Source organism: Otolemur garnettii, unplaced genomic scaffold, assembly GCF_000181295.1.
Source record: "Otolemur garnettii isolate 467f Iridium unplaced genomic scaffold, OtoGar3 scaffold00077, whole genome shotgun sequence".
In the NCBI taxonomy this organism is placed as follows: domain Eukaryota; kingdom Metazoa; phylum Chordata; class Mammalia; order Primates; family Galagidae; genus Otolemur; species Otolemur garnettii.
Genome location: NW_003852472.1, coordinates 3,278,290 through 3,292,144, shown reverse-complemented (window position 1 = coordinate 3,292,144; position 13,855 = coordinate 3,278,290). Strand labels below are relative to the sequence as shown.

The following is a 13,855-nucleotide window of genomic DNA, read 5'->3' as shown; positions in this document are numbered from 1 at the left end:
GCTTTGGCGATTCTCTTGCTTCAGCCTCCTGTGTAGCTGAGACTACAGATGCCCGCCACAATACCCAGCTATTTTTCTTTTTTTATAAGTCTTATACATATAATTTCTTCTATTTTACTTTTTATTTTATTTATTTTTTGGCTGGGGCTGGGCTTGAACCCGCCACCTCCAGCATATGGGGCCAGCATCCTACTCCTTTGAGCCACAGGCGCTGCGCATGCCCAACTATTTTTTATTGCAGTCTGGCTGGGGCCGGCACCCTACTCACTGAGCCACAGGCGCAGCCCAGCCACAACACTTTCTTGAAGGCTTTCTTGCAAACTCTCCTGTGGACCTAAAGCTCAGCCTGCCAGGCAGGCTAGGCAGAACCAGAGGCTCATTTTGTCATGTGGGTCAGTCCTGGATAGACAATCCCTAGGACCAGCTACACCCACAGCCCTTCCCAGGGGAACCCACCTCCTTCCTCAGCAGGTCCCAGCTACACAGCTGACTGGGCCCAGGTGGCACTGCCCCTAGGCTGACAAAGGTGTAGGTTGGATTGTGGCCCAGACTGGCTGGGCATAGAATGTCACACACCAAGCAGGATGAGCATGACATCAACACCTTTCTTGGAAGAGGAGGACACATGTGGGTAACTGACCACAACCAGGGCAGAAAGGAAGCATGACCCGCTGCAGCCCCCCGGGGTGGGGTGGCAGGTGCCTCTGAGGACATGATCCTCTGGGTTATGGTTGTCCAGTGAAGACAACAGCAGCCAGTACTACAACCATGTGACAATGGACGCTCCTAATGAGCTGAAGGTTTTGTCAGATTTCATTTGTTCACAATTACAGTCCTAGCTTGTGCTATGATGCCAGACACATCGTGAGCACTCAAAAAGGACACTGGGCTCTTATGTGGCAGGCACTATTCTTAGATCCTGGCATGGAGTCAGTCACTCAACCCTGCCAGCAACCCTATGGGGCTGGCCCTGTGAGTAGCTCTATTTTAGAGACGAGAAAACTGGGGCACAAAGCAGAGTCGACCTGCCCCAGGTCCCACAGTGGGTACGTGGGGAGCTGGGACTTAGCCCAGACTTGTAACCAACTGCCTCATAAGACAGCCTCTCTCTGTTCTGACTGCATGAATAGTGAGAAGAGGGCCCAAAGCCCAGGCCTGACATCACAGTGACTGTTCACAGTCACCTCTTTTCTGTGAGTGGGGGAGGAAAGGGCAAGTCTTCCTCCTGCCCAGCTCACAGTGCAGTCCCTCCCCACTCTCTGTGCACCTACCACCCCAAACCTGCATTTTTGAGCTACCTCCTTGAGCACCTTGATTCTGAACACAAGATCTGTCCCTCCTCCTGGGGACATCTCACAGGTCCCTGGCTCCACCCTCCCACACAGTCACTCTGGGTAGGCCTCGTGGTGGCCTTTAAGGTGTCCACCCCTTAATCCCCAGAGCCTGGGAATATGTTTCCTCAAATGGCAAAGGGACTTTGCTGTTGTGATTAAGTGAAGGATCTCGAGAGGCGAGGACTGTCCTGGGTTATCCTAGTGGGCCCTCCATGGAATCACAAGGGTCCTTTTTGGAGGGAGGGAAGAAGGTAAAAAGCAGAAGACTCCACAACAAAGTAGCAGAGGCTGACTGCATTCCAGATGTGCTGACCCCTGTGATTTCCCCAGGAGGGAAATCAGACTGCATAATTTGTGGTTGTAGGGGACTCTGTTCATACTCCCTGCTGGTTTAAAAAAAAAAATCCAAACCAAAAATCAAAGAAGCAGAGGCTGGACTGACTGACTTAAAAGATGGAAGCCAAGGATGGAGATGGCCTCTAGGAGCCGGAAAGGTAACACAAAGCCTCTCCCCTAGAGACCCCAGACAGGAGGAAAGCAGCCCTGCTGAGGAAGATTCATTTCAGACTCCTGATCTCCAGAACTGTAAGGCAACACATTTGTGCTGTGCTAAGCCAAGACACCCTGTGCCCACCCGTCTACTTGTTTGTATCCAGTCCAGAGCTCTCGGGAAATTTCCTCAATGTTGGCTGGGCACCCGTAGCTCAGTGGTTAGGGTGCTGGCCACATACACTGGGGCTGGTGGGTTCGAACCCAGCCTGGGCCTGCTAAACAACAAAACAACAAAAATGGCTGGGCATTGTGGTGGGCGCCTGTAGTCTCAGCTACTAGGGAGGCTGAGGCAAGAGAATCACTTGAGCCCAAGAGCTTGAGGTTGCTGTGAGCTGTGACGCCATGGCACTCTACCGAGGGTGACATAGTAAAACTCTTGTCTCAAAAACAAAAAAAAAATTGTTCATTGTCACGAGGCAGATGATGGGGACTCAGGGCTGCCTGACTTCACGCAGCACAGAGGGGAACTGAACCTTCTTTTCCTGGCTTGCCTCATGTGGCATCTATGATCCGGGATAAGGGGGTTGTACCTATGAAGGGTGATTTTCCCCTGTCTCCAGGAAGCCCTAGTTCTGCTGAGAAGCCATCACTGCTCTGAGTCTGAGCCCCAAGGCCCTACAAAATGCCTGGCCAGGTCTCTGGGATCTTCCTGGCAATAAGAGACATGGAGAGGTGGGGTTCTCCCAGCTGGCTCCAGGACAGCACCCATGCCTGTATTGCTCCGGCCTTACCAGCTCAAGGGCAACAGGGCTGGGTCTTAGGTCGGTACTCTAAGATGCTCCTAGATGATCTCATTGTGTTCCAGGGCTTTAAATACCAGTTATATCTTACAAGGCCTCAAATTATACCTTCCAGCCTGGGGCTGGCCCCTGATCCTTGGCTTGTACATCCAACTACTCCTGGGTGACACCCCAGCCAGAACAGACCTGATACCCCACCTGGCTTCTCCTGCATCTGCCCGACTCAGCTAATGGCACCTCCATCCCTCCAGAAGCTCAGCCCGAATCTCTGAGGTCAAACTTGACCACTCTCCTCTCACAGCTCGCATCAGCAAGTTCTGCTGGCTGTAGTTACAAAGTATACCTAGAGCCAGTGACTCACCATCCCAGGCCGCCACCAGGCCTCTCCTGAATTATTATTACCACCTTCTTATGTCTCTCCCCACTTCCACCCCATCTGTCCTCAACCCAGCAGCCAGAGGGATTCTGCTGAAACAAGTCAGATCCTGTTCCCCCTCTGCTTAGCATTGCACTTACTGGGAGCAGAAGTCAACGTGCTTATCTGGCCACACATGATCTCCCACTTCCATTTCCCCTGACCTCCCCTCTCTCACACCCTGGCAGGTGAGGGCAGGCCCTTTGCAGCTGCTGGTCTGTCTGCAGTGCTGTTCCCTGCTAAGCCTTCAGGCCTTTACTCCCAGGCCTTCCCCTAACAATAAACACACTCTCCCACCTGCTTCTCCTTGGCATGCAGCTCTAACATCCTGTATACTCCACAAATTCCTTTTATTCTCTGCATCCCCCCCTCCCCACCTCCATGAGGCAGGGCTTGTTTTTTAATGTGTTTTATCAAAAGCTCAGCACCCAGCACAGTGACTGGCCCCAGACACCTTGTCACTGTACACAGACAAGTGACTGTGACTGCACTCCCAAACCCCTCTGAGGGCTGTGTCTCCCACCAGACTAGGCCTGTGTGGCCCCCACCTCCACCTACCCAGCCTTTGTCACCAGACCCTACTCTAGGAGGCTGTTAAGACCAGTCCAGTCCATCCAGTATCACATGTGCCCCGCCCCCACCCCTACACCTGGGCCCAGAGCTTCTGCTCAGCACAGGGTGCCTGGATGCCCCTTGGTGCTGATCTCACTCCAGCCCTAATAAAGACTCTGGTTGTTCTTGTCATCTTGGGTGGTCTCAACCGGGCAAATAGTTTCTGAGATCTTTTCTGGAATGCTGCAGAAGATTCTGACACCCCTGCCCCCCTCAGCTGGGAGCTCCTCTAACAACCACAGAGAACCCATAGAGGTTACCCTCCCACATGTGGAGGAGGCAGGAAGAGGCTGCAAAGACCCCAACTGAGTCCTCACTGGCCAGGAAATGGGCGGGGCCGCCGCCATCCCAGCGTTCCACAGCCGACTCTGCCACCTCAGAAGAAAGGAGGCACTGGGCCAACTCTGGGGCTGGCAGCAGGGCGCCTTGTCTGCCCACAAAGGCCTCTAAGCCCCACCCCACAGATGCCAGCTCTTCCCGGGAAGGCAGAAGGGAGATCATTACTGAAGCCTAATTAACAAAGACAAGCAGAGATAATTAAGTGGAGAAACATGTGGCTGGTGCTGGAATGGTGATATCTTTAGAAACTTGAGAAAGGACCGTTTTATTCTGTGCTCTCAAGAGCAGGGTGGAGAGGGGGTGGGGGAAAAGCTGAGGGAAGGAGGCAGGGGCAAGAAGGTCAGTGTGTGGCTGGGGACAGAGAAATGACCTCAGGAGATGAGAGGACCATGGAGAGTGTCCCTATTCCACATGCCCTTGAAGAAACAGGCCCACAGACATCAAGTTAATTTTTCCAAAATCACAGATAATAAGTTAACTTATCCAAGATCACACAGCCCAGAAGTGGTAGAACTGGATCCTGAGAGGACAAAAAAGGGACCTGTTCCTGCTCCTGCCACTGTTCGGTCCCTCCCCTCTCCTCCCAATACCCTCTGCCAAAGTCACCCCCACACTGGCTTCCAGGCCCACCTCAGGTCCTCCTCTCCAGGAATCCCACCCTACATAGTACCTGCTAGGTGACATGAAACCCCACAGAAAAGAGGCCTAGCTGGAGACCAAAGGGGACAATGATGAGTGGTGCCCCTTTGTGGTGGGGGCCTTTCTCCATGTGTACCCTCTGCAAATGGAATCAAACCCACTGCTTGGCAGACCCTTCACCCACAGCTGAGCTTCTCAAGCTGGGTGTCAGACAGTGCTGCGGGGTCTGAGTGAAGAGAGATTATCTTCCTCAGCAGCATGTAATTTGACATATTTCTTCAAATTAAAACGAAAAGTGGAAAGTTTACAGAGTAGACTATATAGGGACCTCCTACATAAAGCTGGGGCCCCCCAAGAACTTGGGCCCTGGCCCGCAGGGGTGCTCAGGTTCCTTGGCCACGGGGACGTCAGCGGAAGAGCTTGCCAAGGCCGGGTCTGCAGGGTCCAATCCACGCTGCAAAGCCAGGCCTTCCAGGCCCTCCACGCTCCGGCCTGGCTGGCCTCGCCACCTCCCGCTCACGATGGGGCGTTCCTCCTCCTCCTTGCTTTGGTCATGTGCCCTAGGGTACCTGGGAACCCTTGGAAAGCAGACGTAGTGTGGGCAAATTCTTCCAATTTTACAAATGAGGAAACCGAGGCCCAGGCAGGCAAACCTGACTTGCTGGAGTCACACAGGAAGTCGGCAGCTCTGCTGTCTCTGGGGTCCGGAGCCTCTGCTCAGTGGAAGGGGGGACTGTTTTCCTAGAGAGTCCCCTTAAACTGGCCAGGAGGGATGGCCGCACCCCTGGGAGGGAGGACAGCTAAAAGGAGAGGAAGCTGTCCTGGGTCTTGGGCAGGACCTGTGTTTGCCTATCAGGAGAGCTCGGGGCTGGGCAGCAGAGGGAAGTGGATCCAGTGGGTGGAGCTGTCCCTCCAGGGTTCAAGCCCCCCACCATTCAAGGGCCAGGCCACTGTGTCCCTTTCTACCCTCCTGCAGGGAGCCCATGGGAAGCAACTTCTCTGGTGAGTGGCAGCTGGACCTCTGCTTAAATGCCTCTAGTGACAGGGACTTCACTACCTTACAGAGCCTTTTCTTTTTTAGCCACTGCAATTCAAAAATAGTTCTAGAATGTTCTTTATTTCCTTGATCCCTCTAGTGTTCTCCAGAAACTGTCTCTTCTGAGGTTTGAAAATAGCTGCTTCAATGCACCTGATACCTGAAGGTCCTTCCATCCCTGCTCTGTTCCCCAACAGGCTCCTTTTCCTGTGGTTCCCAGGTCTGGTAGCCCTGCACTTTCCAGTGGTGATGGCAGGTGCCCCACAGCCACCCTGCCTGCACCAAGCACCACTCTGGTTGCATGTGGTTCCTGGATGTCTTATAAGCCCACAGCCCCAGCCTCAGGGATAGGGGCTCCACCATCACCCTTCTGGAACCTTCTGCCATCCTCATAGCCACTGCCACCTCTAGGTCCTAACCAGAGGGTGTCTCTGAGCCCAGCTGCCAAATGCTTGGGCTCAGATGTCCTCCACACTCCCTGGCTTCTCTGCCCTACTTTTGCCTTCTATAGCCCACCCAAGAGGTGGGTGGGAGCATGGTTACCACGGTAACCCTTAAACAGTGCAAATGTGATCATATCATTTCGTTGACTGAAAAAACCTCCAATGCCACAGAATACAGCCTGAGTCACTATTGTTCCAGTCAAGGCCCTTTGTGATTCCTGGCAGCATTTTCTTGCTACTCGTTCCCCCCTGCCCAGCATGCCCACCCTCACCCTTGGCTGCTTCACACATAGAGCTTTTAACTAATTATGTGATTGATTTTGCCTCTTTCAAGCTCAGTTTGCTGAGCTGCAAAATGGGAATGACAACAGCATCTCCCTCAAAGGCTGACTGTAGGAGGTCCATGAGGCTATGTGGCAAGGCCACGTGCACAGGCATGCAACAAATATGGAGGGGATGATGTCACTGCTGCCTACATGGCAGGGGCTGCCCCCTCCCCTGGGCATGTGGGTGGCAGGCACACAAAAGCTGGTTCTCTGTAGGGGGAGGAGAAGGGCTGGTCTTTGTCCAGGGTAGTTTTGTCCAGGTAATTCTGAGCTTGCATGGTGACTGTAGAAACCAACACTGCTCCTGCAGACAGGTCACCTTTCACGAGCCTCCCCACCCCCATGACTTGACTTCCTTTATCTTTCCCACCTTCCTTCTATGACCCTGACCCCAACAGTCCTTTCTTCCCATGGAGACCTAGAGTCTACCACCCTGACACCTTGCATGTCCCCTCCCAGAGGGGAAGAGCAGGCAAGGGGATCTTGCAGGAGCCTCAGCACCTTTCTTCCACCCATCCCTGAGCAGGGTACCCCTCCTCTCCCATTCTCCCTCCAACCTCCTGATCCATTACCTCCCCTCTATAGAATCTGTCACAGATCAAGCTGTTGCTGTTCCCACCTCCAGAACCCTCTCTGGATTCCACTCCACCCGCAGGTTCCTGCTCCACTCTCTCCTGCTCTTTAAAGGGTGATCTGTCCTTGGCGAGTTCAAGCCTCATTCATCATTCTCTCCTGAGCCCACTAGTCTACCCTGGTTCTCACCACTCTTCCCCAAACTGCTCTTAACTGTGCCCCAGAGACCTCTGGGCTGCTCACCTTTAAGTGGCTGGTCTCAGGCATTGAGGGCTGACCTTCTGGAATCTGCTGGCATAGCCCATCATCTCATTCATCCAGTTTCTCCGTGGGCTTCATACTCTCTGGGTTCTCCTTCTCTCTCTTCCTTCTCATCTCTCCAAGGCCTAACTGCTACAGGGCCCCAGGGTTCAGCCTTGGACCCCCTGCCTGACCACATGCACCCCACCATGATCCATACTCCTGACTTACACTTACTCAATGCAGAATGACTCCCAAGGGGGCCAACCCCACCTGTTCCTACCCTTCCCTGCAGCTACTCAGGACAAAATCCCAAAGTCATCCTGACCCTTCTCTTTTCTTCCCACATCCATCCACTACATAAGCAATCTTGTCGGCTGTACTTTCAAAATACACCCAGCGCTGACTCCTGACTTTGCCCAAGATTTCTATACAGCTCACATCCTTGTTTCTTTCAGGGCTTAACTCTTGGTGGCCTATCTGAAACTGTCCTCCTGACATATAGTCTTCTATCTCTGTTGAAGTGTCTCTTTGGCACCTGTCTGTACCTAAGATGACGATCTTTGTTCTTTTTTTTGAGACAGAGCCTCAAGCTGTCCCCCTGGGCAGAGTGCCATGGCATTACAGCTCACAGCAACCTCCAACTCCTGGGCTCAAGCAGTCTCCTGCCTCAGCCTCCCAAGTAGCTGGGACCACAGGCACCCGCCACAACACCGGCTATTTTTTGGTTGCAGCCGTCATTGTTGTTTGGCAGGTCCAGGCTGGGGATTCGAACCCACCACCTTAGGTGTATGTGGCTGGTGCCTTAGCCGGTTGAGCTATAGGCGCCGAGCCCGATCTTTGTTCTTTATTTATTATTATTTTTTGAGACCAAGCCTCACTTTGTCATCCTTGGTAGAGTACCATGGCATCACAGCTCACAGCAACCTTAAACTCTTGGGCTCAAGCGATTCTCTTGCCTCAGCCTCCCGAGTAGCTAGGACTACAGGTGCCTGCCACAATGCCTGGCTATTTTTAGAAGTGGGGGTCTTGCTCTTGCTCAGGCTGGTCTTAAACCTCAGGCAATCCACCTGCTTCAGCCACCCAGAGTGCTAGGATTACAGGTGTGAGCCACTGCACCTGGCCGATCTTTGTCCTTTTTTTATCCATTTACCCCACTAAAATATAAGCAGTATAAAGGAAGTTTTTTTATTTTTTCTATTCTAGCACCTTAGCTCAGCACAGAGTAGGGACTGAATATACACAGGAGCCAAAAAATGTACACACGTTTTAAGAAAGGAAATAACAATATTAAAATTATAAAAATATATACTGGTAACAAAAGATGAATACAAATCACAGTGAGTACCTCTCATGTAATTGCAGAAGTCAAATGTGACTTGAGTATTACCTGGGTATTTTTTTTTTTTCCCCAGAGACAGGGCCTTGCTCTATTACTGAGTCTGGATTGCAGTGACCATTCATAGGCACTACAGCTTTGAATTTCTGGGCTCAAATGATCTTCCTGCCTTAGTCCCCTGAGTAGTTTGGATTAGAGGTGTATGCCACCATGCCTCAAAAATCTTTGTCGTACAAATCAATGAATCCCGAAAGAATAACTATGAGCCTAAAGGGTTACACAGGCAGGACCAATGTTATAGCCACTGATTCCAGGAGGGGGCAGCAAAGAGCCACCCACTGTGGAGGGAAGCTCCAAGTGGTGGGGAGGAACAGGAGTCAGAACCCACCACCTGGCAGCCACCCAGGCCTGGGCTAGTGGTAGAGCCAGGCCTGGGTTTCAAAGAGAAACAGGAATGACTTAGGTTCAACTCTCAGTCAGATCATGCACATGCTGTGTGATCTTGCAAAGTTTCTTAACCTCTCTGAACCTGAGTTCCTTCCTATAAGACTGGTTACTGGGGGAGCTGTCATATAGTAACATGAGTGGGCTTGGCAATTAATAAACCCTCAATGTGACTTGAGAGTTGTTAGGTGCCCACAGTGTGGTGGGGCAGCCTCACTGTTCACAGAAGAGGGGACAGAGAAGTTATATAACCACGATGGAGCTTGACAAGGCAATGTCACAAAGCTTTTTAAAGACATGGCAACATGTTTATGTTTTGAAGTTAAGCGTGTAAATTTATAGAAAGAACAACAGCAAGATGCAAAATTAATAAGCTTGGGGGACAATCTGGAAGAAATGCATCATCATAAAAATGAACGGCCATCTGGACCGTTAGATTTCTGTATTTTCCAAATTTCTACCATGGGTATATATTTTCGGGAAATGCAATAGGTTTTTAAGGCCTACGAGAATGTTCTGTGGCTATTGTCACACCAGCTACCCAAGCAGAGGGCCTCTCAGTTACCACTGCTTCTTCCCAACACAGTCTGAATAGCCTCCCTTTGCAATCCCAGGTTTTTCACAGCCTCAGGCCCTTCAGGGTTTGTGAATTGCCCACCTTGACCCTGTAGTGCTAAGAACAAAGCAGGCAATACTGCACCTGCACACCAGGTGTCTGGTGATCTGTGACCTGTGCCCCTTGGTGCATGTCTGTGCCCAAGGCCCAGATGCCCAGAGCTCTGAAGGCTGACTCTAGGGTGCTGTCCCCAACTAACTGCCTCTCTGGTCCTTGGCCCAGTTCTCTTTAACTCAGGCTGCGTGGGCAGGGTGGGCATGGGGCCTGGCTACACAGCAAGGAGCTACCAAGTGTGGCTGGCCCCCAGGTGGAGCCTGGGTGGCTTGAGCACCCTGAAAGCAGGACTGAGGTTCACTCTAGTACCAGCAGGTGAGCCCAGTCCCATCATTAGTTTGTTGCCCTAGTCCCTTCCCTCAGGAAATCCCACAAAGCCTCTGGCCCACAGTCTCCCCTGACCTGAGGCCTGAAATCCCACCTATTGTCCTCTGAGGCTTGGTCCAAATCCAAGTTCATCTTCCTCTGGCCAGGTACCTGCCCACCCCTAAGCATGTCAGAGCAGGAAAGACGAGACATCACTGGGGAAACTGAGGCCCTGAGAGCCGATGTGACCTGCACAGTTGGTACAATACTAAAGACCTTTGAGGGTCATCTCTTTTGACCCAGAACAAAATCGGCCTAGGAACTCCTGCCCACAGTTTCACAGTTGCAGTGGGACTCTCATAGTGTAATGACTGATTTAGTTTCATGGCATAATTTCCTTCTTCTGAATTTACCTTCTCAGGAAGGTTCTATTAGGAAAGACTTTCATGTGAACTTTTGATAGGTGATCTAGGAAATCTCTGGGCCATTCTTATGGTACACACCCACTGTGAAGTCCACACCCACTTCCCAAGCCTCACCCTCGAGCACAGCCCGCTGGGTGCTGTGGTTGTCTCCCTACTGCCTGGGCCCTACTATCCCATCCCTGCACTGCAATCCCACTGATGGGCCCCACTCCATAACTTCTTGGCACTAGGAATCCTCTGGAGCTGGGAGACAAGCCCAGGGAAAACAGGGACCCTAAATCGACTCAGATTAAGTTTCTGCCACCATGTGATGTGGCGTTTGGTAGGAGTTAAGTTCAATGTTAGAAGAGAAGAAGAACGTTTACATGTCTTGCATTTCTGAGTTTAAAGGAAAAAGCCTCTGGAAGTTTCTCCTGTGCTCAGGATAAAGCCTGACTCCTTGGGATGAAATGCTATACCATCCCAGCCTGGCTCCATCCCGCTGCTGCCCTAGGCATATGGAGTGGTGGCCTGGCCCCCTGGATACCCCATCTGTGCCTTCCCTTGGACTGTCCCCTGTGTCAATGCCACATACTGTCCTGCTCACCCCCAAGACCTAGCTCTAAGACATCGCCTCTGGGAAGTCTTCCCAAACCCCCAAAATACCAACCCCCATCCTCACCCCCAATGGCTGAACTTTCCATTGTTGCTGGTCCAGGGTTGCGACCTTTATAAACACATCACACTCAAGGGCAATAGGAGGAAGAGCCCTCTCTTTCACTTCCTTCAGGTCACCTGGCAAAGCAAGTGGCCTCTGTTCAGTTGTAGGCAAGGAAGTGGAGACTCAGAGTCCCATAGCTGGTTAGAGGGCACAGGGATATGAATAAGCTTATTTCCCAAGGCCCACGTGCTGCCAGGGACCCAAATCAAACTGCCTGCTACCCTCAGTATGCCCTGGGCACCTGCATTGGGACTAAAGGGACTGCTATCATCTCTGCCTCCTGACCCGAGCTTCTGCTGTGATTCGCCTTGAACCCCAAGTACTGGCCTGCTCTAGGGTTTGGGGACTGTGTGATGATTTGGGAACAGCCCTTTCTGGGGCAGAAGTAGCACTTGACCTCCGGTGAACCACTGGAGGCCTTTGGGAGCTGGATACCTTCCTAGGCCAGACCAGCAAGATAAGCAGTATTAAGTGTGGAGCCTGCCAGCCTGTCAGCTCCAGCTCCTCCGGGCAGACACTGGCCTGGAGTGCCAATGGCTGGAGAGGGCTGGCAGGGTCATCCCTGAGGGCTGGCCACAGGGCCACTTCCCCATTTCCTCTCCCAGGCAGGCTGCTACCCACATGGACAGAGAAAGCACTTCCAAGGGATCTCTCTGCTCAGAGGAGCCAAAGAGAAGGCTGATGAGTGGGCAGGCAGACAGGTACAGAGATGATGGGTCAGGTGGCCCCCACATGGGTGACAACTGACATTTAAGAAGCAGATCAAATAAGACAAGCCACAGGGTTCCCCTAGCTGGAGGGCAAGCCTTGGTCAGTGGAAGGGGTCACTCCTTAGGAAGGGCTCAGGGTCTCTGTGGTCTACCTTGAGGCTGCGGGGCCTACCTCTTGACTGCCAGGACTTCTCCCCAAGTCTGACACTGTACTATTTCGTGGTTTCCCTGAATTACACACTGCCCACAGGGTCCCTGAACCAGCCAGTGCTTCCTTTCCATCCTAGTAGGACAGAGGCACCTTAGGCAAGTCACTTAACATTCCCTCAATTTCAGTTTCTTTGTTCTGTAAAAAGGGGACAGAAAAAGGTGACAATGAAAAGTGCTGAACTTAGCTTGGCACATCTGAGGCCCCATCAGTGACTGCTCCTTCCCTACTTCCCAAGCTCAGTTAAAAATACGCCTGCTTTACTGGAAAGACATTCAAGGTAAGAAAAAAAGGCACCTGCCCTGGAGTGCCCATGTTTACAAGGCCTCCATGAGGACCCCACCTTCTGGTACAGCAGGGCTGGGGGCAGAGGGTCGGCCGAGGGAGCCTCACTGCTTCTCTACTCTCCATCAGCAGAGGGAGGCCCAGGTCATATTTCCTGGGCTGCCCACAGAAATGGGACCAACACTGCCCAGTGCTGATGCCAACTCAGGCAGACACCAGAGTCAGGGCAGGTCAGGGCTGGAATCTGACTCTGTGGCCCTCTGTGGTGGTGTCAGTCAGCTTGGAGCCAGGCAGGCCTGACCCACAGATGGGGTCAAGGAGCCCCTGCTATGGGGCAGGGGAGCTGGCCATAGGCTACCCACCACAGTTCTGGAACCAAGTAGGTCCACAGACTGTCACAGAGGCAGAGCCGGGGACTGCCAGAGTTAGATGACAAGGGCAGGGCTGGTGTGGGACAGGGCAGGGGAGTAGACGGAGCACCACGGGTGTGCACGGACTTGTGGAGCTCCCTTCTCCCTGGCCAGAGGAACCAGGATATAACTTCCCTGCTACCGCCCATGGCCCCCTGCCTATCCCCACTCTGCTTCTGGCCCAGCCCGGGCCTCTCCATAAGTGTGGGAGAGGGATCTGGAGCCATATGGAGAGCTGTCCCAGAGCACAGGCCTTGGAGCCTGACAGGCCATCCCCTAGCCTTGGTACACGGGGCCCATCACTGAAACACCAAACCTCAAGTTTCCCCTTCTGTAAGGCGTCTCTAGCGCCTGCCTCATAGATGTGACAAGGACATGAGATACCTTGCTGTCTGCTCAGTGCACTGCCCCAGTGAGACCTTCCAAAACATACATGAGAGGCACCTATGTCAGCGAACAGCCACATACCCAGTGACACCCTGGCCAGGGTGTGCCAGGGCTACAACCACTGCCCTTATTGCCGCCATGTCCATCACCCTCACCTTCCTAACATCTCAGAGCTCTGAAAATACACCCTGGGAGTCTCTCACCACTGTGGCTCACCCACCCAAATGCCCCCCTGTACCCTCACTGGCCCTTCAAGTCCCATCTTCTCTGAGGCCCAGTAGGAGTCTTCCTTACCCCAGGGACCCTCTTCAAGTACCCTTTACTCTCTCATCCCCTGTTGGGGCCCCCGTGGCCTGTGCACACAAGGCTGTATCTGCCCTCCCCTCCAGGAACTTCTGCCCCTTCCCACTAAGCTGGGTCTGTCACAAGAAGTAAACAGCTCCCGGGAGCTGAGAGCTCAGTCTTACTGCAGTAGGTGAGGGGTGACATAAGTGTGATTGTGAAATCAGACTCCTGTGCTGCAGGTTCGCCTGCTCTGGCACTGTTGTGACTGTCCCCCCCCACCCCCCAAGACAGGGGCACAGCCTCCCTAGGGGCAGTCTGGCCAATCTTTGCACAGCTGCACATTGAAGCAGCATCTTCTGGGCTGGGGCTGGGGCCAGGGCTCTCTGCATTCCCCCTGCACAGGTTCTGGGGTCCACGACGGAGTGTATGCAGCTTCT

General features: G+C 52.8%; 1 protein-coding gene across 1 annotated transcript in view; it reads right to left on the bottom strand.

Annotated features, from left to right (window-relative positions):
• GTF2IRD1 (GTF2I repeat domain containing 1) overlaps positions 1–13,855 on the bottom strand; it is a 79,253-nt gene that overhangs the window by 18,976 nt on the left and 46,422 nt on the right. The gene's annotated exons all lie outside the window — the stretch shown is intronic.